Below are 24,113 nucleotides of genomic sequence, written 5' to 3'. Positions count from 1 at the left end.
TTGCTGTTGTTCATTTAATGTATAAATTCACATTATATGGACTCAAAAAATCGTTTTCAGATTTAAACTATATTTTCAGGTTTGTACTTCTGACTGAATCAATATTTTTTATTTCGTTTCAATATGAGTTTGCAATTTGACATCAAAATGAAATGACTCATTCAATCAACCTGAACGGATCAGGTGTTGATCGTTTCGCGCATGCGTGTTCCGGAAAACGAAACCTGAGGATCTGACGGGAACGGCCGAGTCCATCTTCAGCCTCTGCAACTCCTGGGTGGAGGGAAACTTTGTTTCAGGTAATAAAAGACAAAAATGTGTTTTTAGACTGTGACATCAACCATGGTTTTATCGCCCCGTTCATCTATTAAACCGCCCTTTGGGTCGTCTGCCATGGTATCACCAGGCTGTCTTGTTGAACTCAGCTTGCTAGCTTATAGCCCACGACAAATAAGCTATAATTTTTCGACAGTGCACGTTCAATCCCTGTTTAAATTACTGGTTAACTTAGTATGCATTTTTGAGTCGTTTCAAATGTTTGACGGCGTAACGTGTTAGTACTGTGAACGGGAGCCATGAGGGGTGTAGCGGTTTATAGAGTGACCGTGTTAACGAGTAACCTGTAGCCGAACGCGGGTTTTTCGCCGGCACACTGCTTGGTATGGACCTCGCCTCTATATTTAGTTATCTTTATTAATGAGAAAAATGAGAAAATGTACTTATTCCCATTTCTTTTTAAATGTAACATTAAAGGAGGAGGCAGCCACCAGATAATTTTCAACGCTGTTGTGACTGCAGCGCATTTGGCCGGAAGTCACTATTTATTACGGGCACTCTTTGATCCGAAACACCGGTGTATGCTCTACAGCAGGGATGTCCAACTTGTGCCATGGAGGGCCAAGAGGCTGCAGGTTTTCTTTCCAACCAAGAACTCCACCAGCTGATTCCACTGATTAGCCCCTGCTCTCTGCTTGAAGGTGAGGTACTCAATGGAATCAGCTGGTGGAGTTCTTGGTTGGAAAGAAAACCTGCAGCCTCTTGGCCCTCCATGGCACAAGTTGGACATTCCTGCTCTACAGCGTGAGCTCGTCAACCGTGAAGTACAAGTTTGGACGAGTTGAACAACACGTGGAGTGCCAGTAGGTGCGTGCAAATAAAACTACAGAGACTAACCCGCTTCTGGGTTATGTGTGTGTATGTTTATGGAGAGAGATTATGTGCGCGCTTGTAAGTGTCAGGATGGAGGCATTGTCCCTTTTTGATGACAATGCCAAAACTATCAGAGCTTTCTATCTTTATTAACTTGCCCATATTTTCGGGGTACTAGCTGTCTTCTAAAAAAAAAAGAAAAAAACAACAACTAAATAATCAATGATATTTTATGTAAGTGTGAAATAGCTCTTTTCCAAAGGTGTCTGTATGGCTTCAGCTAAAGTTAACTTACTTTTTTTTTTTTAAAAAAATTTATCTTGCAGTGCAACATCTGAAAAGCTTCCAGACTTGTCCATTGTGGTAAGTTAGTTGTTAATACCTTATAAAAATGTAATTTATCATTCACTGCCCAAATAATCGTTTGTCCAAAACTTACTATGGATAGTTTTACAGGGTCTTGCTAATTCTCACTAGGTTTGTATTTTACACAATGACTGCAGGATGTGCGCTTGAAATATACTATATTTTTGCATTTTATGTATTTACATTATATCCATTCTCAACATAAAGCCTAAACATATGTATAACCAGTTTACATTACATGTTAATGGTTCCCAATTTGTATCTAGCACCTACTAAGTGTGTTGGCTTATTAATAACAAGAGAATATTGTTTCCTTTTTCAAGGAAATTAGCTGCTCTGAGGCCTGTCCTCATAACTTGTGGTAAGTTCCTTCACAATATCATGAGAACATTTTTAATTAATTGGACACTTAATTTGACCCAATAATAGCACTGGCTCAAATGAAATCTGACAAATTGATTTGGCAGTTTCCAGGTCTATTCTATAAACTTAAGGTATTGAAGTCTTGTTTTATGTGTGATGACTGTGTGTTTGCTTAAAACTTTTGAATGTGCCGCTGTCTTTTCCAGGACCCTCTTGAAATAGAGATTTTTAATCTCAATTAGTTTTCGTGGTAGATAAAAAAATGTAAATATAAAACTTATGGCGTTGTTACCCCAACAAATTAAAAATATCTCTTGTTTTTTTCTCTTGTATTTCATGTTGCATCAGTTATCCATGCATGTGGAAATGTAAAGACTGTGACGACTCATTGTCAAGAAGATCTGAACTTCTGAAACACTATAAACTTTACCATCTGCATTATTGGCGGGGCCATCCTTACCCCTGTGTTTATTGGAAAGCTCTACTAACGCACCTAAGTAAATATCATCCTCAACAATCATCACAGAAAGAAAGCTCATCAAAAAAGACAACATTCAATTAAAAATGTCCAATATGGCTATTAAGGTAATTTTAAAACAAATTCAATTTCAGGATAGGGTCAATCTTATTCCCTTGAACATGGAAAGTTAATTAAAAACTGGTCAATGTCCACATTATTTTCACACAGACATTTGTGCCTGCACAGGGCCCTTCATCTCCCACTCCGCTGTGATATAGTGAGCAGCTGTGTTGGCAACTTGGGGACTTTTTTTTTTTCTTTTCAAAAAAAGCAACTAGTGATTTTTATGTGAAATAATTCAACTTATTACTTTTTTCTTTTCAGGTTTGAATGTCACCCCATCTTAAAAATACAGCCAGGACCATAATATACATGCTGGTGTCTACTTTATGTACAAATTTGTTGCTTTGCATCAATTTCATTGGTGATGTCCTTATTTTCAGGTGGTCAGCTGTGATTGTAGCTGTGAAAAATATATGTTTTCAAGCTTCATCTTGGATGCACTTCTGTTTTTGTTTTAAAGATCAATGCTGAGTTTATGAGAATAAAAACAGTTCCCTTGGGGACTAAGTTACTGGCACAGTTGGACCAGCACTCCAAACTATTGGAGGTTATCAGGCGGAAGGGGGGAGCTGTAAGACAGAAGATGTCTGGTGTCTTACAGCTTTTGGATGAGGTATCTATGAAGGGGTTTCTTGTCTGAGGAATGCTAAATATTTATTTTTTGTTTGTGATTGTACTGAATACCATTTTTTGAATCAGACTTTGGACATCAACACAAGAAGAGAGCCTATCTTCACATCTCTGATGATGTACCTGGGGGAACCTGTTGAGCATTTGATCAAAGAATATCAGGTAAGGGCATCTCACTCACATATAGGGAAGAGGTTTTAACCTGGAGTGCAAAAAGTTTTTTTATACAGTATGTTTAGGTTTCATTAAAAATGGCTCTTGTGCATATATACACATGAATATATGCAAGGTCTTTGATCTCTCAAGCCTCAGTGTTACAGTCATACTCAGTTTATGAGACTTGCTCATTATGCAAAAATGAAAGATTTGGACCGTAGCATGAATGGGCTATGACTGTAGAGGTGATATTTGTGATTTGAATAAATCATATTTTATTGTCATGGCTTGAACTCTAAGAACAAAAAGAACTCATAAGCAGATGTATCAAAAAACACCAGGCATAAGGAAAGATCTCAACAAAACACATTGTTAGCAAACTATGTTTATAGAGGGAGCACTGCACAGTGAAACAAAGGAACAAAATCTAGGACAGGGTTTGTACAGGTCCTTGAAATCCTTGAAAATGCTTATTTTTTCATGTTGTGTTTTCAAGGTTTGAAAGTACTTGATTTTCTATTCAAGTGCTTGAGAATGCTTGAATTTATAATCGTATATAACTCACTACTCAGCTTCCTAACTCAACAGATCGATCAAATAGAGAGAAATAAAATAAATTGTGGGGGAAAAAAAATGTTCCATCTGATGGGCTCGCGGGTGTAACATAACTGGTCTGTTTATATGTGCGTTGTGACGTCTCCCCCATGAGGATTGTTCCTTAAACAGCAAGCCGGGAGGCATGACCGTTGGCTGGAGAAAGAAAAATACAAATTTTGGATTAAATGTAGCGCAAATCCCCGTGCAGCATACTGCAGTGTATGTAAAAAGGAGATTGCAGTGGAAGCTATGGGCAAGTCGGCACTCGCCAGCCACGAGAGGTACCCTGGAAGCCCTACATGTTAAATAGCCAATTAGCCTGCTACCTGTTGAAGCTAACCACCTTTTTATGCTTCATGCTAGGCATGAGTGATGAAGGCAGTGTCCCATTTAACATAAAGGTAGTGTTGCCTGGGGGTGTTTGTCGGGGCAGGTTATAAAATAACTGCGGTCAGGCGGTGACAGGTTTTGTCTACAAATACCGGGTCGTGCCTGGTCTGAGCATACGGCCGCGGCGGAGTGGGAGGCTCGCCCTGTACATACGAAGGAACGAAACGGCGTTTCTCATTGAGACCCGGCACAGATGAACAACGGTCATGTGATAACCTGCCGGTTAGATGGCTTGTTTGTGCTAAAGCCGCGCTACCGGCTTGGTTTATTATAAGCGTCTGAGATGTGGCTATCTTACTCATTGTTTGAGAATAAGAAAAACCATAGAACTGGATACAAAAAAAGTAGGGCTGGGTTAAAAAAAAATCGATTCTCAAAAATAAAAACGATCCTCATCTTCAAAATTTGACATCGATCGATCTTTTAATCAAAAGAAAATATTCCCTTTCTTGGCCGGATTTCAGTTTTGGACTGCAGGTGCTCCACACAGAATATTCCGTTCCTGCAAGTCAGTGTGGGATATATAGTCATACCCTATCTGTGTATAACTGACAGCGAGTTTTTGTAGGGTTATATGAAGTAGATATCTGCCCAAGATGCATCTGGATCAGCGCGTCTCCTCACGCTCTCCTTCATTAGGAGATCACAACTTTGGCATGCAGCAGTCTTAGCGTAACAGATTTTACTTAGCATTAGTTATGTTTGATCAGAACTGCAGAGAGACAGCGTCAAACCACCTGTTTCAGTGTTTTTGTCCTGCTGCAACATGACGTCTGTGTCAGATTATGAGAAAACGCTGTCAATCATCCTCCTCATCAGCTGACGCTTGCGCGAGCTACTGCTAATGTGCTCGCGCTAAATGATAAGCTCCATGTGTTGAACGCTGGTGTTTTTAACGGGTGGTTGTTTGTTACAAGGTGTTCAGATTAATTCTGAAGGTCTGGACAGGAGATATGACTTCACTGTTTGTCTTCAGACTGATCCACTGAGAGCTGTCAGCTGCTTCATTAACATACACGGTGTTGGGAAGGGTGCGTTTAATTTGTTCTCCCAGTCTGCCCTGTTTGTGGACCATCTACTGTGGAGGGATGTTGTTTTCACAAAGGAGGGAGCTGCATTAAAAAAATTGTTGTAATATAATAAATATAATATAAATCCTCATAATACTCCTAATACTCTTAGTTTAAAAGATAATGATACCAGTTTCGTCAGCAAGTGATGAGAATCAGTTCTTTGAGAAGTAGTAAAAAGACAAGAATCAGGAAAAAAATGTTTTTTTTTGTAAATACGAGTCTTCTCTGTGAAGTTGTGAACAAATGTGCTGTTCAACACAATGAAATTGCTGTTTTGTGTGCGCATCAATTTCTTAACATTATGAAATTAACAACCGCTCACAGTACTTGAAAAGTTTGAAAATTGACCTTGAAGCTCCTTGAAAAGTACTTGAATTTGACCATGAAAAATCTGTATGAACCCTGCTAGGAACAAAATCTGGCAACAAGACAAGGGAAGACATAAGGGTTAAGGCAATGAGGTGATTGGGAGTGAGGAGACGGCTGGGGAAGCACAATCAGGGATCAGGTGTGGCAGTGCCAGGCAGGAAACAAAATCTACAGAAATAAGAAAAGACTTGTGAACTTTCAAAATAAAACTTAACACTTTAACAAGACATGAAACAAGAACAAAAGGGGGAACTTGACTGAAGAAAAAGCAGGATGATGACTGATGAATTAAAATACCTGGAGATGAAAGGCAAAAAGTTGCACACATTTTTACCTCCGCCAAGGAGGTTATGTTTTTGGGAGAGTCTGTCCGTCTGTCTGTGAGTCTGTGAACAAAATAACTCAAGAAGTTATGGATGGATCTTGATGAAGTTTTCAGTAAATGTTCAGCATGGAAAAAAGGAAGAACTGATTCGATTTTGGTGTTGATCCGGATCAGCGTCTGGCCACTATGACGAAAATGTGATTTTTGTGAATAACTACTGATATAAAATAGATATCATTATGAATCCGTTTGCTAATGGAGTGTTTTTATGGTCAAGGAATCTAAATATGTACATCAAATAAAGGTAGGAGTAATATTTATAGTAAAAATCATAATATGGTCGAGGACTGTGGTGCTGGCAGAGGTATGTGCTCTCTGAGTGCTTTTCTAGTTAGTGCTGCAACTTTTCTGAAGGTGAATCTTGCATCTCGTACCACAATGTGCTCTATGGTGCACAAGAGAAAATTGTGCTTGGGTCATTTGACTGATCACTGTAAATACAGTGCATACCACTACAGTGGATACCACATTCATTTTAAGTTAAATCTTGGTATAAAAGTGACCACTGTAGCCATATATAAAATGGGAACACATTAGAATCTTTGAATGTTTTTTTTTTTTTTTGGCAGGATATTCCAGAAAATTAGGCTGAAAAGCTGAAGCAGACTACCATGGCCATCTTGATCACAGGATGGGAGAGTCCACTCCACCCAGCCAAAGACATCAAGATAATCATTGAAGGAACAGAGGTTGTCAATAATTTGCCCTCAGTTGCAGCAGCTTTTACCATGATCTTCAGGCTCATGTACACACTTAATCTGAAGTATCCAAAGAAATTGGAATCCACCTTTGAGTTTTTGCAAAAAGTCTTGATGGATCTTGATTGCAAAAAGATGAGCCCGAGAGTTGACAAAAACTGTGCAGCCAGCTGTACAGCTCAGACTAGGCTAAGTTTAGTTGCACTGACTCACTACATTGTTTTGTTTCTACTGGTGGTTTAATTTTGTGTAGATCTATTTCCAGTTGAAAATTCAAGCAGTTCAAAGTACGAGGGGTTGATGCTGGAGGTTCCAGTCACATTACAAGACAAGACAAGACAAGACAAGACATACTTTATTAATCCCCGGAGGGAAATTCAAGTTGTTTTGGCACTCTTCCAAGCAAAGAATTGTACACTCTGATGGCTGCAGGGAGGAATGATCTTCGGTACCTCTCGGTCCTGCAGCGCACAGAGGTAAGACGTCCAGAACTGCTGCTGATCCTCTGGACTATGATGTTGTGAAGTGGGTGATCAGAGTGACGGATGATGGCCTCCACTTTCTTCTGTGTATACCTTTCCACCACAGCCTCCAGTGAGTCCAAACTGGATCCAACCACGGAGCTAGCTCTCTTCACCAGTTTTTCCAGTCGCCTCTTGTCCTTCTGCTTTAAACTATTTCCCCAGCATACTGCACCATAAAACAAAGCACTGGCTACCACGGACTGATAAAACATCTGCAGCAGCTTTCCACAGACATCAATTGATCTGAGCTTCCTTAAGAAAAAGAGACGGCTCTGCCCCTTCTTAAAGAGTGCATCTGTATTAAGGGACCAGTCCAACTTGTTGTCCAGATGTACACCAAGATATTTGTGGGTTGACACCACCTCCACGTCCACCCCATGGATGTTAACTGGCTGATGGCAGAGCCCAGACTTTCGGAAATCCACAATCATTTCCTTTGTTTTTGAGGTGTTCAGTAGGAGACAATTTCTATGACTCCAGTCACAGAAAGCTTTTATCAGATCCCTGTATTCAGATTCCTGTCCATTTTGGATACACGCCACAATAGCAGTGTCATCTGAGTATTTTTGGATGTGGCAGGACTCAGAGTTGTATTTGAAGTCTGCAGTATAAAGTGTGAATAGGAATGGAGCCAGAACAGTTCCTTGTGGAGCCCCCGTGCTGCTCATGACCGTCCCAGAGACGCAGTTTCCCAACCTGACAAACTGTGGCCTCTCTGTGAGATAGTCTGTGATCCAGGAGACAAAGGATGGGTTCACTCCTATGTCTTTGAGCTTATCTCTCAATAACATGGGCTTGATGGTGTTAAATGCACTTGAAAAATCAAAGAACATAATTCTTACATAGGTGCCAGGTTCTTCTAGATAGCACAGGGCACGGTGGAGCATGTATATAACTGCATCATCCACTCCAATATGATTTCTATATGCAAACTGCAGAGGTTCTAGTGTGTCTTTGACCTCAAGTCTCAACAGACGTAAAAGCAGCCTCTCAAAGGTTTTCATAACATGTGAGGTGAGGGCAACTGGTCTGTAGTCGTTAAGTTCAGCTGGGCATTTGAGTTTTGGTACCGGCACAATACAAGATGTTTTCCACAGAGCCGGGACCTGACCCAACTGTAGACTCAGGTTGAAGTTCCTCTGAAGGGGTTCACACAATTGGGCAGCACAGTCCTTAAGCAGTCTTGGACACACACCATCTGGACCAGCAGCCTTCCCTAAGCACAGTCTTCCTAACTCTAACCTCACTCCTAAAGCTGTGACAGACGGTGACGGTGGAAGAGGCACAGGTGTAAGAGGGGATGTAGCAGGAGTGGTGGAGAGACACAGATGTGTAGAAGGAGCAGCAGTAGAAGAGGAAGTGGTCGCTGTGTCAAACTTGTTGAAGAACTGGTTGAATTCATTAGCACGTTCAACATCACCCACAATTGGCTGCCTTGTCTTTGTGTTATAGCCAGAGATGTTGTTGATTCCTCTCCACACCTCCCGCATGTTATTATTTTGTAGTTTTCTCTCAATGTTCTTTTTATATTTCACCTTAGCCTCCCTTAATCTCCTCTTCAGCACTTTTTGCACCAGTTTGAGCCGTTCTTTGTCGCCATCTCTAAAGGCTTCCTTTTTCTGATTGAGGATATCCTTGATGTCACTTGTGATCCAGGGTTTGTTATTGGGGAAACGGAGTACAGTCTTTGATGGTATGATATTGTCTTTACAGAAGTTGATGTATTCAGTAAAACAGTCAACCTGTTTATCAATATCTATACTATTTTCATCTGTTTCTAACAATACATTCCAGTCTGTGCACTCAAAGCAGTCTCTCAGAGCCTCACTGGCCTCAGGTGTCCATTTTCTAACTGTTACAGTAGTTGCATGCTGCCTCAATAAGCAGGGTCTGTAACAAGACTGAAGTAAAACCAGATTGTGATCCGACCTGCCCAGTGGTGGTAATGCAGTGGCACTGTATGCATCTTTGACGTTGGCATATAGAAGATCAAGTGTTCTGTTCACTCTGGTTGGGCAATTAACAAACTGTTTAAATCCAGTGAGATAAGAGGAGAGGCTAACATGGTTAAAGTCTCCAGATATTATTATGAGAGCCTCAGGATGTTGAGTCTGTAGCCTGGCAACAGTTTCTTGGATAACATCACATGGAACTTCAGCAGTTGCTTTGGGTGGAATGTACACGAGGATTGTTATTATATGACTGAATTCTCTGGGAAGGTAATATGGCCTCATCCCAACTGCCAACAGTTCAATGTCCGGACAACACATCTTCACCTTGACTGTAGTATGATCAGGATTACACCATCTCTGATTGATGTATAAAACCAGTCCTCCACCTTTTGACTTGCCACTAGCTTTGGTGTCTCTGTCCAGACGTATCAGCGTGAAGCCAGGGATATCCACACAAGAATCAGAGATGTTTTGACTCAACCTCAGTAAAGCACATGAGGCTGCACTCACGGTATACATTTTGTGTCTTCACCAGTATCTCTAGTTCATCCTTTTTGTTGGGCAGAGAGTTGACATTCCCAATGATGACTGAAGGAAGAAAGGGCTTGTATCTCCATCTCCTGGCCTTTAACTTTGCACCAGCACGACATCCTCGGAAAGGCTTCTTTATCTCTGCATGCATCTCTTCTTTACTGCATGTTCGTTGCAATTGTAAGTGTTTGAGGTTTGTTTTAGTGTCTGAGGAAAAGAAAAAGCATTAAAACCAATGCCTGTTCACTATAGTATTCAGTATTTGTTGAAGATTTTGTCATAGTTGTTTACCAACCATCCCAGGGCAGAGTTGGCTACTTGTTTTAAAATACTCTTGAGTCCACAAATCCTTTAGAAAAGTGATGGAATTTGTATTGCAGTAGTAACATTTGTACTGTAATTGCTCAGTTCACCAGAGTGAACATGTTTTCATGTTTGCATGTTTCACCGCTCCAAAATGTTTCAAAACAATGGAACAATAATTACATTTGTTGTAAAATAATTTTGACAGTATTCTTTATTTTTTCAAAATATGTTTTAAGCATTTTTAAAATTTCATTTCTGCATATGCTATACTGTAAAAAAGTTTATATTTATTAATTTAGGGCAATTTAATATAATTGATTTGCTTTAATGTTTATTTACATTCAAATGTAACCATTTTAGGTTACCCTGAACAGAATATTTACATTGAATCAATGAAGACATTCGTTTTTAATTTAGGTCAACTCAACATAATTAGTTTGCCTCACTGTCAGAAAACAGTTTGCTTGGATTAAAAGAAATTGGATTAAACTGAACACGTTATTTTACATTGAGTCAACCAAAGAATATTGGATGTGAATGATTACCTCAATTTTTTTTACGTTCAACCAATGGTTTTTTTTCAGTGAGGTTAGAATATTCTGGGAAAAGTTAATTATTGTAAAGTTATGATGTCACACCAGAATCAGCTTGAGGTAGGATTTCAAGATGGCGGCAGGCAGGACAGGTGTACTTGCACCTCTTCTTTTATACGTATTTTTAACAGGTATGCTAAAGCATCATGACACCAGACAGGTTTTTAAGAGATCAATTTTGTTTGGAGATGCTCTGAACCCAAACTGTGCAGCTGAGGAGCAAACCCTCCTCACAAACCAAATAAACAAACATTTCGGCTTCGGGAGACACGTCTTTGTTGTCTCATTCATCTATCCGTCTCTCTACAACCGGGCGTCAAAACGCACCAAAGCCATGTACAAACTGCAACGAAGCCACACTTTGATTATCATCATCTGCCTCTTGCTATCCGGAGATATTCATCAGTGTCCTGGCCCGGAAAACAACCCAGCACAGGATGAATCCCGCACTGTGTACACAGCCCGGTGGAGCAATACTACCTTCTCTCAGGTACACACGATGTATGCCGACATGCCAAATTACACCGAGGAACCGCACTCTGACCTGGCTGATCGTGTCGCCTCTCCGAGCGGCACCATAGACACGGGGTTCGTGGGAGATGTGCCGGTCAGCACGTTGGGTGGGATTGGCATGCTTCCATGGCCTGGACCGGGTGTGCTTCCCTCGGTGCGGGAGGACGGGTCACCATCGCGGGGATGTCCGGATTGTCTGGATGGCGGTCCCCTGCCAAGGAGCGCCGCGAGGACACCACACCAACAGAGACACACGGCCGCAGCAAACATCAAAGGTGACATTCCACACGCACGATCATCATTAAAAACTGTTATCCGGAATGAAGGTCACGTTAATCTACACGCGGGTGTAACTAATCCAACCCGGGAAAAAATAATCAATAAAGCGATCGCGAAAAACAGGAAGTGGAGAGTTTTTCAAACTGTCAATCACTCCAGAATGATATGGGACTCAAGAGTAAAACCTAAGGGACTATTCGGTGGACATTTAAACATAAGAAGTCTGGTATCTAAAAGTGAGGAAATTCATCATCTACTTCTTGATTCGAATTTAGATTTCCTCTGTTTGTCAGAGACTTGGCTGCAAAAATATTCACCATCTTCATCAATCGAAGTGCCAGGCTATCAAATCTTCAGAAGAGACAGAGTGACATCAAAGGGGGGCGGAGTTATGGTTTACGTAAAAGACTGTATACAATGTCACGAATTGACTTGGGTAAACCGTGAACTTGAATGTATTGGTTTGAATATCACTCTATCACCACAAATGTCTTTTGTTCTCATTGTTATTTACCGTCCACCCTCCGCTAACAATGATTTTTATGAAAAACTCCAAAACATGCTTAAAGAATGCAATTTTAAAAAAGAGGTGATAGTAATGGGAGATCTAAATGTTAACTGGGAAGACAAGTTAAAAAGAAAAAACCTCAAAAAAATAACTGATGGTTATGACCTCTCACAGCTGATTATGGGTCCAACAAGAATAACTCAATCGACCAGAACTCAGATTGACCTGGTATTCAGTAACAGGCCTGAGAGAATCACAAAATCTCTCAATATGATTACTGGACTCTCTGATCATAATCTTGTACTGGTGGCCAGAAAATTAACAAATAGGAGATTCAGCCCCTCTCATGTCCCAGAACATGAATCTGTCAGGATCCCCAGGTGCAAAGAGGACCATTTTAAAAGAGCAGTTCAGGATTTTAACTGGACTGAGCTACTTTCTGAAAAGGACTTAAAAGAGGGCAGTTTTGTATTTATGAACAAAATGCAGCTGATCATCAAAGAATTTTCCCGAAAGATTAAGTGTAGAGGTAAAAAAAACAGCCTTCCTTGGATAAACTCTGACATTTTGAAATTAATGAAAGAACGGGATCTTGCTTTGAAAAAAGCTATCAGAACCAAACTGTTTCATGATAAATACCAATTTTCCAAGTTAAGAAATAAAGTAACTAGGGGAATGAGGAAAGCCAGGGCGGATTTTTTCATTTCTGTTATTAGTGAGGCAAAGGGTAATCCTAAGATAATATGGAACCAGCTAAAAAAGCTCCTCGGACAACATCACAATACAGGCAAATCAATCGAACTTAATCTTAATGGAAACTTGGTAAAGGACCCAGCCCAGGTAGCTGGAGCTCTTAATCAGTACTTTGTTGATTCAGTGACATCTATTGCAGATGGATTCTCTACAAACCCTGAAGGTGGGCATACAGTAAACACAATGGAGCCACCTTTCAGTTTTAAAAATGCTGATAATTTAAAAATCTCAGAAATCATTACATCTCTAAAACCATCGAGAGCAAAAGATGTTTTTGGAATGGACACCACCATGTTAAAAAATCTTTGTCCAACACTTGTCAAACATGTCACAAGTATTGTTAACCTCTCAATATCTGAAAGAGAATTTCCAACAGTATGGAAATCAGCAGTTGTCACACCAATTTACAAATCCGGTGATCCCCATTCCCCCTGTAATTATAGACCTATCAGTATTTTACCAGTAATTTCCAAAGTTGCAGAGAAATGGGCAGCTGAGCAAATTATACACTACTTGAACAACAGTTCTTTTCATCTGCATCCAATGCAGTTTGGCTTCAGATCTAACCACTCAACCGAGACTGCAAATTGCTTCCTTATCGAAAAAATCAAGTCACTACTAGATGGTCGGGGCTTTGTAGGTGCTGTTTTTCTGGACCTCAGGAAAGCCTTTGACACTGTCAATCATGGGGTTCTTTTATCTAAGTTATCCACATTTAATTTTTCTTCTGATGCCCTTAAATGGGTAGAGTCATATCTTCATAATCGATATCAAACTGTGCGAATATATAACCATCAATCTGAAGCCCTTTACTTGTCAACTGGTGTTCCGCAGGGATCCATATTGGGCCCACTTCTATTCTGTTTGTATGTCAATGACTTGCCATCTGTGTGTCCTGAGGTTTATATCCAAATGTATGCTGATGACACTGTTTTGTATGTACATGGCTTGACCAAAGCAGAAGTAGCTCTAAAACTGACCAATGCAATGGCTAAAATCACAGCATGGCTCAATCAGTGCTGTCTCCAACTAAATTTATCTAAAACAGTTGGAATGTTCTTCTCTAAAACAGGTGACTCTGAAGACCCTGATATTATTGTATCAGGTGAAAAGCTACAGATTGTAAAAGAATTTAAATACCTGGGTGTTATTCTTGATTCTAATCTAAAATTCAGGGAACATGTAAAAAAAGTCTGTAAACAGGTGAAGTTTAACCTTGCAAATTTCAGAGTTATCAGGAACTCCATGTCCACCGAAGCAGCCAAGATGTACATGCATTCAATGATATTTTGTCACATGACCTACTGTCTAACTAGCTGGTCCCAGGCTGGTCAAACAACCTTGAAACCACTTCAGTCTTTGTATAAGCAAACACTTAAAGTCTTTGACAAACAACAAAAACAATTTCATCATTGTGAGATTCTGAAAAAGCATAAGCTTCTAAGCTGGGAAAACTTGGTAAAACACATAAATGCATGTCTCGTCTATAAAATCACACGCGATATGGCTCCCCCACCGCTTTCTGATTTTGTCAGTCTTAGAACAAATTCCCATCACACAAGAGGAGTCACAAGAGGAGACTGCATTATCCCTCTTCGAAAAAGCACTTTTAGTCAGTCAGTTTTCTCTGTCCAAGCCTCTCGAGAATGGAATAACATACCATCTACTGTCAGAGAGCTCAACACATATCAGTCATTCAGGTCTTACTTAAAACAGTGGCTTATAAAAAGTCAAAACTGCCAGCACTAAAACCATTACCCCTGTCCCTGCTACATCATGTCTGCCTTCTGCAAAATTGTCTTGTGCATGCAAGAGCCAACTGTATATGTTTTTTTCTGTGCTATGTTGCATTTTTGGTTTTGTTTCTCTTTCCTCTGCTGCTCAACCCAGTCATGCATGCTTTATTTTAATAATCATATGCTTTTATATAGATCTGTCCTGTGTTAACAGTACCTTGGTATACCTTATGTCTTACTTGCATGGCCTTGTATTTTGTGTTCTCTGTTGATTCTTTATATGCTTTGCATGATTTGGAAACCTACCTTATGCAGCTGCCTCTCTTTTTCATATATGTGGTTATTTACCCTTATGTATTATAATTATTATTTTATTTCTCTTTCTCTCTTTCTGTCTCTCTCTTCTTCTCTCTCAGAACCTAGTACTGTTTAACTTTAGGGTGTGATTTTATTGATTTCTTTTCTTTTCTTTTCTTTTCTTTTTTTTTTTTTTAATAACGAACTCTGCATTCTCTCATTCTGCTCTGTTTTATTTCATCTTGTGCTTTTTAGGTTGACCATTTTAACATCTGGCCAGGGACTACAGATGAAAATTAGCCTTTTGGCTAACTCTGGCATATTTACTGTAAATGTCTATTAATATGCATTGTCCCTGTAAATCAAATAAATTAAAAAAAAAAATTAAAAAATTAATAAACTCCAAACTCCTGCAAAAGTTTGCTGAGCCTGTAAATGGTCTTTCAGTTGGGCCACTGTGGTACACCTAAATATGTGTAACCACATTTAGTATGGTTATTGTTTTTGTTGATGCATGGATCAACCTTTGTTTGTTGCCTCACTCTTTATAAATATGCTTCGTCAATAAGAAGAGTTTTACTTAGAATTTTGAGATGCATCACTGTGAACATATGTATCAATAAGGGATAGAAACAGAAAGCGGAACCTTGTCACTGTAGTCGCGCACCCCGGTTGCCTACTGTGGACGAACACCCTGCCTTCCCCTCAGAGGGTGGATCCGAATAGTCCTTCCTAAGGCCTTTCCTATCCACTTTACCTTAACCCCGATAAAAAACGTCACAGGGTCAAGGGAAGGAGGGGAAAAGATGAGAGGAAAGGAGAACTGCGGCCAAAGAGGAATTCGACTACACTTTCACTTTGATGTCATATTTATGTGACGACAATTACTTGTGACGAAGTCACGACGAACTACAATGTTTGAAAAATGAACTACAAGAAGCGCATTTGTCCTGTGCCTTATCTCACATTGTTTCTTGTCTTCACCGGCTAACATCAATAATCCATGATCAGCGGAGATGTGATGGTGTTTTGTCTTTGGTCATACAGTGTGTGTTTCCTGCTCACAGCTGTGAGGTTCGTGAGAGCATCTATAAATGTTGACAATCTGCCTAATAACACAAGAGGACTGTCTTGGATAATACAGCAGACTGTCAGAAACACTACACCCCCTGTTTCATTCACATATATCATTATGAACATTGTTTGAATTTATTATATTTGGAGTATTGTAATATTCCTCATTTGTCCTTCTTTTATTTATTTTAATAAACATTATTACTTCTATCACTAGTGATCCATTGCTTCAGTTCGGAATTGCAACCAAACGTTTCGGGTTATAAATCTTTTTGAGGTTCATACATCGTGAACACAATAAACACATTCAGGCAGACACATGATGGTAAATGTTAGAAAAGCAACAGTCTCGCACATAATTTCTGTCCCTTCTCCATCATAAGTTTCCATAAACTTTCGGCAGGAGCCGTATTTATACACGTCACTTGCCGCAAGGCATTATGGGGCGTTTTCTTCTCCTTTCCTTTTGAAAAGGATGGTCCGGTGTTTCCTAAGCTAAAGGAGATATTAAAGGAAGCAACGACCCTCCTTTCCTTAACTTTTGGAGAATTCGAACGGCACTTATCATGGCCGACGCGTAAATGCTTCCGGGTCATTTCTTCTGTTAGGAAGGTTCCTTATCAAAAAAGGACTATTCGGATGCACCCAGGGCCTTTTTCAAACCGCCCCCTACACACTCTCCCTACCAGCTTACCCCTCCGTTTGCGCGTTCTCGCGGAGTGTCCGCCACATTAAGGGCCATTTCCAAACTGATCCGTGGGGAGGGGTAGTGGGCTATAAAACCCTCCACGTCTCTCACTTCCACACTTCCACACACTTCTACCTCGAATGCTCGAATGGTTTTTATATTTTCACTGCAATTACATCGCCGCTCTCACCACGCTGTGTTGAAAGTGTTCAGTTCTTGAATTGAAATTTAATATGTGGTAATTCTAAAGTAGTGTGACATTTTAAATGTTATTAAGCCTCATTTCCCTCGGAGACCGATGGTGGCGCATGAAACGCACTCGATGACAAATCAGCAGGATTACACAGAAGAAGAAGAGATGCTGCAGGAACCAATCACATGGGCTGGGGGCGTGGATTTCCCGATTTCATCCTAGGGAAAAAAATCTCACTCCCCTTAGACGCAATCTGGAGAAAGATCCGAGTGCTCCTGTTGTCCTGACTCTGAGCCTCTACCTTTATTCTGCAGGTCAGTAGATGGTTAAGGTTTTGTATTGTATTGTCTCATTAACATCTGTGTAGGGTTTTGTACTCACATAATGCTCCCACTCATGTGAAACGGTTCCTGATGTGACTCTTAGTGTTTTAACATTTCCTAGTTGTGTATTTGTTTTGTAATTCAGAGAAAGTCATGTTCAGTTAGAAATGTACAGTTTAAGTGCAATGTCTATATATGAAAAAGCTGTAGCACTTACATAAGAGTGTGGATGAGTAATCTTAAATGTGTTTTGTCACTTTGTTATTAAAGATGTTTAGTAAAACTTAAGTCACTTTAAAGTGTTTGAAAGCACAGAAATATGCAGTTTATAGCTGTTGTGAATAGAACTGTTACACATAAACCAGATTTGGTTGTTTTTAGGAGGATATTTTTCCTTAGGACAAAGAAAATGCACTATGTCTTTTGTACACAAGTTAGTCAGAATTAAAGAGACGCAATCTGGAGAAAGATACGAGTGCTCCTGTCGTTCTGACTCTGAGACTCTACCTTTATTCTGCAGATTGATTTCTTTTTGTTATTGTGGTCACCGTGCCCGGGACCCGTAACACCACAACATTCTGTACATACAGAATGGCACCCTCCATTCTGTATGTACATTTTGTGCATACAGAAAAAATTGCATACCTAACAATGGACTCCCTGTTGGAGATAGATAGTATAAACAGTATATCCACAGTTTAGGATTTCATCCGCTAGATCAGGCAGTTCAAAGCTCAACCTGAAAATAAAATGACCACGGCAAAAAAAAAAAAAAAAAAAAAAAAAAAAAAAATATATATATATATATATATATATATATATATATATATATATATATATATATATATATATATATATATATATATATATATATATATATTTATATATATTTTAACAGTATTTCTTGACACAATATGCTCTATATCCTCTTATAGCTCATCATTTCCAGCACATCAAGGTTATACCTGGTCAATTAACCCTCGAAACTGGTCATCTGCTACTGCATCACTGTTGAGAATTATTGGATTTATATGGCCACTACCGAGGTAACTGTAGGTCCCAGGGCTGAAAAAGGCTGGGGTCGGGGCACCTTGAGCCAAACTTGCAGCTAAAATCTCTCCTACGGTCCTATTCACAAAATGATTGCACAGTTGTATCACTTAAGTTAGAATACCTTACAAAATGATCAGCATAAAAATATAAACACACCTGTAGAGACCACAATCAAAATCAGTCAGAGAATATTGTGGGCTTTTGTGATGTCGAGGTCCCTCAAAGAATCGACCTTCAATTCCAGTCACCATTTCAACATAAAAACAAAACAAAACAAAGCATTTACTGTGGTGCTCAAACAAAATAATTTGCACGTTTTTTATATTTCTTCTAATTTGTAACAGCAGTAGATAAGACTTTAGACAGGAAAAGACAGAAGAGAACAGAAACAAAGTTTGCAGCGTAACATACTTCTCAAGAATAGAAATCCTTAAGTAAGTGCATATCTTTTTTAATAGATGAAAGTTTAACATAGGATGTCCTTTTCTTTATTTTTATTTTTTAAACTCTCATTCAGTAGCTTAAAGGTCATAAAATTGAACCCCTTTAAGACGCGTGGTTCTTAGGAGAATCATGGGATTCTCCTAAGAACCATAAATCAGGGACACAGTTTTGTTAGAAAAGCCAAAACAATATGACTAAATAGTTGAATCAACATCTAAGTCTCGATCTAATTTTCTGCTTGCTCTGTAAGAGTCTGTGTAAGACTGAAAAAGTGAGACTTTTTTGTCGGAGGGCACCTGTGTCCACCCCTGTGTCTCCAAAGAAGGTGACTGCCAGTGTAGCAGTGGGAGAATTTTTCTGCTGGCGTTACCACTACAGAAGGCCTCTCTCAAGGATGTTTGTTGAGATCTGGATACGGAACTGCTTTTCAACATCAACTCTTCGACAAATGGTTTCCAAGATATCATCAACACTGTCAAACAGTAAGCATAATCAGTAGAAGTAAACCACTTGTGTTGAAAACAAATGCACAAGGATAACTTCATGTATTTAAACACTAGATTTACTTTTTGATGACTTCTTCTCTATTATCCTGGCTCAAGGCATTTGCCTTACCCGTCTCAAGATCGTCTATTCATCTACAAAAGTACAATAAGAATCTTGGTTGAAAAGAATAGCAAAAACGGGTAATGTAAGTTGCATCTTCATGTAAAATAACCCCATATTATATGTAATATCTTCAGATATTTATGAAGAGAAGCACGCATTTACTTATTATTCGACTTGACTTTGAATTTGGGGGGAACTTACAACAGGTTTTCTATCATAGCAACTCACACTCTTCTTCTGGTTATACCCCTGTATAAACAACTCACTAGCAACCTCTATTGGTAGTAGGTCGTAATAGCATCTCACTATATAATGTTATCTATTTTACCTTTCCCCACACGTGCTTGCATGAAGTTGTAAGAACTCTGGGGTGAATTTGATGAAACAGATATGGCATCAGAACTTCTGATGGAGATTAATAAATGAGTAACCCTGAAGATCTCAGGCCGACTGGCATGTACAAACAGTTTGTCCTATTCATAAGCTGTAAAAAGTGGCGTTATCCTCAGATTCTCAAGTTTCCGAGGGTACCTTGATGTATTACACGCGATGTCAGCAACATGCCGAGGAAATGCCGGAAAGAACGATGGTTTTGTGAAACTGCCATCGACATCGTTTGCAGTGTTTATTCACACGCCCTTTTTGTAAATCTGCAGAAAATGAACCATTTGCCCTAGCTCAATTCTGCACAAAAACAAGTAATTCTACACTCTGTACAAGCCCTCGATATATGTCCTGTATTTACATCTAAATAATTCTTGAGAACTGCCTTCCATCTGCTTTGTGTCATGTTTCAGCTTGGGGCTGCTCTGCACCAATCAGCAACAGTTTGTGTGTTCAGAGCTTTTAGATACTTTAACAACTTGTTTTTTCTTTGATCCAAGACTTGAATTAAGTGTTCTGTACATAGGTATTCACAGTTTTCATTGATTTAAAGTAAATATTCAGAAAACTTCAATGTCCGCTTTTCTTTATTGAACACTTTCTTGTATTCTGGTTATGCTATATTAATGAGAGGTTGTTGAGTTACATCTGGCTTCAGCCCTGGTTCGTCTGACCTCATAGAAGTGTATAAATTATTATTGCAGTGAAAAATAAGTCCACAGTGAGTAAAAATGTGACAGAAGCAAAAATGGCCTAAAAATTCCAATCAACTTATCTTAGGTCTCAGAATTTGTAGATTCTGTAAGGGTAGGGCCACACCACTTTTTCCTGTGTTCTTGATGCTTGAGGGAACCTAAAAGTGTGTTGTGTATACTCCCAACTTATTTCCAGATTTTTTTTAAATCAGAAAAATTCAATTTTTGTTCCTTGCTTGGGATCCTAAGGGTTAAATACTGCCCCTCATCCTTTACATTGCAGGCATCTCAAAAGGTCATATAGTAATTAACTATAAGTACTGCAACTATTCAATTAAATGTCTCTGTGTCATGCCACAGAGGAGAGGCTGTCATCTGCAGGAACCATCTGGACCTCACTTTGACATGTCTATAATATGACCCACAAATATCTGTGTTACAACAAAACTGAAGAACAGTTAGAATATAAAATTAGTGTCACATTCACAAAGCAAAATCAAGTATACCAGAGCTACATTTACCACATTATCTTCTGCTGCAGATTGAGACTCCATGCACTCCTGAACATGAAGAGCCAAAATCTGCAAAGGAAGACTTACTTTGCACAATGGGCATTCCGCTATTGGCATGCTTCGAAATTCAATTGCATCTGGTGGTAGTGGAGGTCAAACTCATGTTGGATGCACAATAAAGAGAGTGTTCTTCCCTGACACCGTGACACTTTAGATTAGGCCCCAGTACATCCACTTGTCAAATAATGGATCAGAGACTCAAATGCAGGACAACAGGGAGACACAGCAGACCAGAAAATTTGCAGTAAAGAGTTTATTTATATAACCAAAGTCAAGTCAAGTCAAGTCAAACTTTATTTATATAGCACATTTTAAAACAACCCCAGTTGGCCAAAGTGCTGTACAGGCTTAAAATCAGGATCAATAAAAACACATTGGATAAAAACACAATCAATTAAAACACTCGTTAATAAGAATAATTCAAAACAGCGGAAAGGTAAAAGACACCATATATAGTAGAGGAAAAAAAAGAACACATGGTAAACAAACACTGGCTGGAGAAGAATACTAACTAAAGAAGTCAGGCAAAATAAGGAGCTACACAGGAGGCTACAAAACGAAGGCTATGCTGAAATTAACTCAAGGAAGATAAACAGAAAACACTATCTCAGACTAAATGAGGCTGAGCTAGGAAACACACAACCTTCATGACAAAGGACACAACTAAACGGACTAAAACCAAACAGACCCAACCACACTACAGAGCTCGCACTAGAGAGTTAGCTGACCCAGAGAGAGAGGGGAAACCTTAGACAGCCAAAGAGAGGGGAGAGCTTTAAGGAAGGCAGGCTGAGGAGGTGTGCAAGCGAGCCGGGGGAGGCTTCAGAGTTGGATAATCAAGAAAATACAGGTGAGTCAGGCAGAGTGGGTCCAGGATCTGAGGAAACAGGGTGTTAAAATCCAGAGCATTATGAAAGAAAAGACTGAGTTTAAGCTTACTACTGACAGTGGTATGCAAAGATCCAGCTCACAGTAGCGGCTGCAGTCTGGTTTTATGGCAGAGGAAGGTGACTGCTGGTGAACCAGTCTGGTGATTACCAATCGCCTGCACCTGCCTGCACTCCGCGCACCTGCCTGCACTCCGCACACCTTACTCATGCCCACCTGGGAAAAGGAAAAGAGGGAAGGAGGGGGGAAGGGAGAGGCTGCTACGAAGCAGAGCTGGAGGCCCTGGGTGCATCTCAAAGCGATAAAGATGCGAAGAAATAAAGAGAGGAGAGAGGATGGAGGAGATTCCTTTTTAGAGCAATGGGACATCCTCTCCTCCAGAGCGTCACATGAAGTGACGTGTTTCACTGATGACGGCATCAGCTGATCACCTCTGGATCATCTGTCAGTCAGCTCTAACAGCTGTTTGTGTGTCGGCACATAACATAAACAGTAAACAGAGCTTTGTTCCTTGAACCAGTTTAAGAAACACATTGCCATGAAAAAAACCTGTACTCAGTTTATTCTGTGTGCAGTTAAGAAGCTCGAGGATCACTTTACCGGTAAAATGCGTAATTGTTAGATTTATGAATACTTTAGCCTTTATCTACATCGTGAACTCTGAAACTTATTAATTTAACCTAGTTTGTTGAGTTTCAGAAAGATACTATTTATTAGATTTCAGTAAAAATCCTCCATTATATTGATTTGATGATGGTTGTGTTCAGTGTTTTGCGCTTTAAACTCACAGCAAACACTTAATAATCGATTTATGATCAGTTTCTGCACAATCCTCTGTACCTGTCCTCAGCTCGCCTTTTCTCTCTCATCAGACTCTGTTGTGTCTGTGAAGTTTCATGTAGAGAAGTCTGAGCCGCTGCAGCGTCCAATCAGAGAGTGATATTCCATATGGGGAGCGTGTCAGTCAGTGAAAAGACCTCTGCAAAGCCAGCTCTCGTGTTTCCTCGATCATAGCTCCTCCGATCAGTCTCCTACATGCTCTCTCCTCTCTCCCCTAAGTACAGTTACTGCTTAGGGACAGTCTTCAAAATGGCGACTAAAAGTATTGCCGGTGCTGCGGAGGAGATAGAGTGGGTAGGGGCACAAAATTAGCGCATTGAGACGCACCCCTTGACACCACTAGAATCAGGTGGAATCGTGATTGGTCCTCTTTCGCACTGACCACCTGGAAATATGACATATATTGTATAATTAAAGTAGCGGTTGTTTCCAACATTTTAATCCAATTGGTGTTGCATAACCTGCAGACTTGCAGGGTAGCCATCCATGTTAGCCCCTTTATCTTGTGATGTTTGGTAAAACATGCACTTTTATTTTGAAATGCCTGCCAGTGGTAACTGGAAGTGCAGAATGGATGTTTGAAACTTGGCACAAGTGGGTGTAGGTGAATCTGAGAGTGGCCAGCTAACTGTATTATTATACAGTTAGCTGGTGGCTTCCAACTCCTGAATCACTGCGTGGGCCTGGATTCATTCATTAGACAAGCAGTCACAACACATCTTAGGATAGTCATCTTGCAGTAGCACACATAACTGACAAAAAGTTCTAGATTGACCATATTTTTATGCCTAAAGAAGCTCAGGTTTGGTTAAATGGCATTAGGGATACACAGTTATATTGGATGATATCAATATTGGATGCTTATGTCAGTATTTACAACTGATATGTTGTCGAGAAAAATCTGCATCGATGAGCTGCATATTTTGGTCATATAAGCAAAAAAGTTAATATAGTTGTAGGGTGGGGCAACAGACCTATGATGTAATTCTTTGCACATTAGGTCTGTTTTAAGAACAGAAATTTGCATATTCCTTCATCAAAAAATCTTAAACAAATTGAAACTCCCGGTAACAAGAAGTACCAAAATAAAAGCTCACAGAGGTACCATTGTGGTGTTCAACATGTTATCATGCAGTGTCAGAAATAAACGGCTGCTATCACAGCTGATAGAGAGAATCCGATTTATTTAATTGTGGTGTTTTAGCTGAATTAATTAAAAAGACATATATCGCACAAAATGTGGAGGGAGACTGGTATGGCTGAGAGCATAGGAAGAGCTATTCTGGCAGCCTTATGACAATTTGTTTCGGCATCAGCTACATCGCCTGCTGCAGAGCAACTGCAGCTGTTCCTGTTGGGCGTTCCCACCTGGAACTCAGAAATTCTGACTTCCGAATACAAATGGAATGCAGCATAAAATTGAAATGACGAGAATAAAATTGAAATTTCAAGATCAAAGTGGAAATGACCAGAATAAAGTTGAAAAACAAATTTAAGATTAAAGTCGAAATGACGGGAATAAAGTTGAAATGTCAAGAATACAGTCAAAAAATAATTTGAGATCAAAGTCGAAAGGACGAGAAAAAAAAGTCAAAATAA

At 39.7% G+C, this 24,113-nt stretch overlaps 1 long non-coding RNA gene across 2 annotated transcripts; it reads left to right on the top strand.

The window, feature by feature from the left end:
- The first annotated feature begins 213 nt into the window (after positions 1-213).
- Positions 214-10,211, top strand: LOC141786524 (uncharacterized). Of its 2 annotated transcripts, none has more exons than XR_012597812.1 (6): positions 214-299; positions 1,476-1,512; positions 1,839-1,876; positions 2,922-3,074; positions 3,161-3,253; positions 6,631-10,211. It is a non-coding gene; the product is annotated as an uncharacterized LOC141786524 (long non-coding RNA). The 2 variants fall into 2 exon arrangements; XR_012597813.1 differs by lacking the exon at positions 214-299 and adding an exon at positions 1,021-1,143.
- Positions 10,212-24,113: the final 13,902 nt, after the last annotated feature.

This window comes from Halichoeres trimaculatus, unplaced genomic scaffold (genome assembly GCF_033239565.1).
Source record: "Halichoeres trimaculatus isolate MK-OKI-2021-1 unplaced genomic scaffold, fHalTri1.1 fHalTri1_scaffold_38, whole genome shotgun sequence".
Taxonomy (NCBI): domain Eukaryota; kingdom Metazoa; phylum Chordata; class Actinopteri; order Labriformes; family Labridae; genus Halichoeres; species Halichoeres trimaculatus.
This window is presented reverse-complemented; position numbering and strand designations above follow the sequence as displayed.